Source organism: Triticum aestivum, chromosome 6A (assembly GCF_018294505.1).
Source record: "Triticum aestivum cultivar Chinese Spring chromosome 6A, IWGSC CS RefSeq v2.1, whole genome shotgun sequence".
NCBI classification, from domain to species: Eukaryota; Viridiplantae; Streptophyta; class Magnoliopsida; order Poales; family Poaceae; genus Triticum; species Triticum aestivum.
The window spans coordinates 55,008,605-55,014,123 of NC_057809.1; positions in this window are offsets into that span (position 1 = coordinate 55,008,605).

The window sequence follows — 5,519 nt, forward strand, 5'->3', positions numbered from 1 at the left end:
AGAGAGCGAGAGCGGTTGGGGGTTTCGGTCAGGAGGAGTGGGGGGGGGTCATGCGGGCGACGGGGTGATCCTGATCTAGATCTGGATCGATGGGGGAAGTGGGGGTGGTTGCCCTAGGGTTTGATCGGGGTGGGGGGTTAAGTGGAGTGAGGGGTCGGCCGGCTGGGCCTGTAGCCTGCTGGGCCGAAGCCCGGGAGGGCAGGGGGGTTTCTCTTTCCCTTTTTTTGTTAGTTTTGTTTTTCCTTTTCTTTTTATTTATTTTCTTTTCCATTTTATTCTTCTAATTGTTGTTTTAGAAAATATAAATACAACTTCTAAATTAATGTTATAATTTATTCTACTGCCCCAATAAGTATGACACCTAATTAAAATAGTTTGCATTATTATAATTTTTAAAAGGGCATTTAATTAATTCTCATAGCTGCGTTCTAATTACTTTAGAGCCTTTAAACATTTTATAAAATTGTGGTTTCTCCACAATAATTACCTATGCATTATTTGGCAACACCCCAACATTTTAGTTTTAATATTTGAAAATCTTTACCACTTGACTTTATTTTAAGTTTGAATTTCCAATCGATTTTGAACTAACACGAGATTAACAACAGTAATCGTGGTGACATGGCATCATTAACGTGGGATTACTGTAGCCTAATTATTCGTGCGTCACAATTCTCCTCCACTATAATAAATCTCGTCCCGAGATTTAAGAGGGGGAGTAAGGGGGAAAGATCTGGTTACGGATTTCTAACGGGTCTTCTCGATCTTGGTTGCTCTTCTCGAAGAGGTCGATCCATTACGTTGAAGTCTTTATTTTTCTGCTCCAGCTTATCATGATCAAGTCGTCATCCTTTCTTCGGGATCTCCATCGTCCTACGAACGCGACCAAGGGGAAAAACTCCGGAAGGACGCATCTCCACAAAGCTGGGCATCTGACGGTGAACTCAATGGGAAATACATAAGGTACCCCACGAGTTGTATTTCAGTGAATTCGCTGAGTGCAATATATGATGGTACCAAAGTTTCAAAAGGGTAGGCAATCGTTCGATGCCTGAAACGGAGTGTGAAAAGGGGTTCAGAGCAACGAGAATAAGTATTGCGTTTGATACCAGAATAGATCACTAGGAAGGTGGCTCGCGAATTACCTACGAAACCAAGAGCAAGGGATAAAAGTGTCAACAAGGTGTACAGGAGAGTCAGGTTTCGATCATGTGGAACTGTGGGTTATGGGCCCACCATGTGGGTTAAAAGTATGAAGGGCGGAGACATCTTGCGTGATCATGTAAGCAAGGCATGTCAGGGATCAGCCTGTCAGTTATGTCGGCATCAACGTCGGTTCCAAGGGCGAGGGATGAAGAGAACCATTTTCCTGCTCGTTAAACAAGGCGGGCCAAGAGGCAAGGTTCTCATCCATCGGCGGTTACCGAAATGTCATCAACAGTAGAAACAGGGTCTCACTGGCAGAGTTGTACAATGAGGTGTTTACGTAAGCAGTGAATTATTGCTGCTTAGATTATATAGATCACAAGAAAGGTCAAACAAACCAATGGAAAGGAAAATGTGATCATCAGGTTAAACAGAACAATGGAAAGGAAAAATGTGTTTAAACACATATTCAGGGGTATATCCTTCTCAAGGACAAGCAGAGCATGATATGCATGACAGGATATTATGTAGAAAACTCCTTAGGTAGGGGAGAGAAATATCATGACATTACCCATACAACGGTGTTTGGATAATTGAGCAAGTAACATTTAGCATTGGGCTTCAAATGTTTTTGTTGAAAATCGGAGCACCAGCGACATGCTTCGAGATAGCATTGACATGGTCTACAGGTGAAGATCAGACTTTGGAAACAACATGATCCATCAGGAACAACTTATAAAATAAGTCTTACAATTTCCTCATGGAAGAATGGCTAACCTTGCTAAAAAGGAAATTATAACCATAGGGCCTCCGGCCAGGTGGGATAGGTATGACACCACCTTATCGGGTCATACAAAGACCAACGTTATAACTCTTGGAAATATGTTCCAACCATCATATCTCACCGAGATTCAGATTTGATTGGTGTCAGGATACCTCAGACTCGGGATGCCTGAGAAGAAAAGGTGCAATACAATTTGACGAGATGACATTGTGAGATTCTCAGAAATGATCTATGGAATTTAGCTCTGAAACAAGAGTTCATCAGTAAACCAAGGAGAGGACGAGGAGGTAGCTGATAGGCTCAGCAACAAATCATCGAGATTTCCAAAGGATGGATTTCCACAATTAGGTGAACAAGGAAATATCATTTGTCGGATCAAATGATATAATGATGTATGCGTGAGGGAAAAATAGACAACTGAACAATGATAGAAGGGTGCACCCAGGAATCTGGACTAGGTAGCACGATCAATGTTCGAATGATGATTCAATAAGAAATAGACTTAGAATGGAACTGTATACCAATAACTTCAAAGCAATAGGGTTGCTAGAAGTTTAGAATTTACACCTCACAGACCATTTGTCGGTTTTCCGGTTAGAAACAACACGAGGAGCAAGGAAAGAATGGTGATGTTAATAAGTATCACTTGTGTCAAGAATTTTTAAGGGTGGTGAATTTCTTGCCACACTCTTGACATATAAAGGGTAATACTCCAAGGTAAAGAAGAACAGATGCTGGATAGCAAGGAACTCAAGGTATAACACAAAACTCAATCAAGTTTGTGTTGGAGGGAAGTCAATAGGGTGGTCGATGATAACACAGATCATCGAGGGCAAGGGTGGTACTTCTCATCATGAACTCAATTGATATCCTGGAAGAGCTCAAAATGTTGATGATGATCACGACACAATTGTTGAGAGATTTCATGAAGACGTAATCGGTCGATGATGACATCAAGTCAAAGGAAGGATGAAGCGGAAGGTTATTGGAACCATGGGTAGGACACAAACTTGAAATCAAGCTTGCCATTTTTATGGCGAAATTACATGAGGAGGAAGATCGATGTAAGGTTAGATCATCATCGAAAATTGTGCTCAGGAAAGAAGGACCAGGTAGCATAGTTAAAATTTAGCACAATTATGATATAGTCGATCAGGCTAGGAATGACTTGAAGGATCATTAAACTCATAAGCAACGGAGATTACTTAGAGTTATTGAATCGAAGTGCGGAATTGATTCACTTATTAGTGTTCTCGGTTGACGACAACCCAGAACCTAGGAAAATTGGAATCGGTGAGAAATAACAGTTGATGAAGAACCCATAAGAAGTTATGTAGTTCCATGATATTCTCGCGGTACCAGAGGGTATACTCAAGGGTAGAGCGGGATAGAGGTTGGACAAGTGAAATCATTTGCAGAAGGCAAGCACTTAAACTTGCCCAAGAAATGGGATCAAAGAAGAACAATATGGTCGAAACCACGGTCGCAAAAGACCAAGCATAGATAAGAGAAGAAGTTATAACAAGGGGATTATTATTACTACGAGAAGCTCCCATGATAAGTTCCACCTCGGGTCCATGGGCATGAACACAAAATCCAAGGCCGACTCCCACTTCTCCAAAGCATAACCTTACATTCACTTCTCGTTTCGATAATGGCATTAGTGTTGATAGTTTTACCTGGTGAAATACCAGATGAGTATGACCCGTGAAACTTCCGAGTTCACACATATCAAGGAAGGCATAGGTTCAACCCATCAGGGCATCTTAGGAACATAAACCACAAACTTCAATCGTAAATACCACCAGCTCGAAAACAGAGCATGGTTGAGAAAATAGAGGATACAATTTACCAAAAGCATTATGTATCCGAGGAAAGACTCACCAGCTTATAGAATATGAAGGACACTGTCGGATAAAATCCAACAAAGGATCTGGTGGTCCACCAGGGGTCTGATGTGAGCATCGGTACTCAACCAGAGGAAGAGACAATGCAAGGAGATCAGACTATAGAAACAACTGACTAATTCAGAGCTGAAATGCAAAGGAATTATGATTTTCAAATCAAGGGATGAGAAGCAATGTTCTGATTAGGGATGGATAAGTTGAATAGCCTTAGGGGTACAATCGACGACAATTGGATTTGTTGAGAACCAGCTCATGTTTAAAATGGCGTCTGAGCCGGAAAGATAGTATAAAAGGATCAACTGATGATTGCGTGCATTCGCACTCATGTTGAATTAAAGGGATCAAAATGACGGTGTCTAAGGATACTAACGAATATTGCCAGACATATGGAAAGCATCCATCATGCAAGCAGACAAGTAGTGCAGAGCAATAAGCTACTAAGGATTTTTGGAGGATCGAATAGTATTTTGGTGACCATTATGAAACACATGATCAATTGGGGGATGAGCGGATACTCGATAAGTGCGAGAATTATCCGTAGGGGTATTCATGTGACAAAAAAACAGCAAGGCAGTAAGCTCAAAGGATTATCGAAACAACGACGAGTATTTCGGGGTATCTTGTAATAACAAGACCAACTGGGAATAAAATTAAGAACGACATGTGTAAGTATTTATCCATAGGGATTTTTCACTGGTAGGGAATTGCAAAAGCAATGGCACAAGGTTTCGGGAGAACATCGGAGAGTATTATCAGAATCTTCTGTTGAAGCAGTCGATCATCTGTAATGAAGGGCTCTCCAGGAGAAAGTGATAACGAGATCCTAATGTTAGATTTAGCAAAATTCATTTAACCCGAATAGAAGAGAGTTCAGAGTCCCAGGGTATAGACGAGGAGTAAAAGATCCTAATACCACCCAAATGGCGACGTGGGCTCGTCAGACACACAACCATGTTAGTAAAAAGTTTTTGCAATGTCTAGACTCGACTTCGGCCAAGGAGTGTGAAGGGGGATTCCCACAGGCAGTCGGCTCTGATACCAACTTGTGACGCCCCCGATTTGACTGTACACTAATCATGCACGCAAATGTGTACGATCAAGATCAAGGACTCACGGGAAGATATCACAACACAACTCTACAAATAAAATAAGTCATACAAGCATCATATTACAAGCCAGGGGCCTTGAGGGCTCGAATACAAGAGCTCGACCATAGACGAGTCAGCGGAAGCAACAATATCTGAGTACAGACATAAGTTAAACAAGTTTGCCTTAAGAAGGCTAGCACAAACTGGGATACAGATCGAAGGAGGCGCAGACCTCCTGCCTGGGATCCTCCTAACTACTCCTGGTCGTCGTCAGCGGGCAGCACGTAGTAGTAGGCACCTCCGGTGTAGCAGGAGTCGTCGTCGAAGGTGGCGTCTGGCTCCTGGGCTCCAACATCTGGTTGCGACAACCAGGTAGAAGGGATAGGGGGAAAAGAGGGAGAAAGCAACCGTGAGTACTCATCCAAAGTACTCGCAAGCAAGGAGCTACACTACATATGTATGCATTGGTATCAACTGGAATAAGGCTATTATATGTGGACTGAACTGCAGAAAGCCGGGATAAGGGGGGATAGCTAGTCCTTTCGAAGACTACGCTTCTGGCAGCCTTGTCTTGCAGCATGTAGAAGAGAGTAG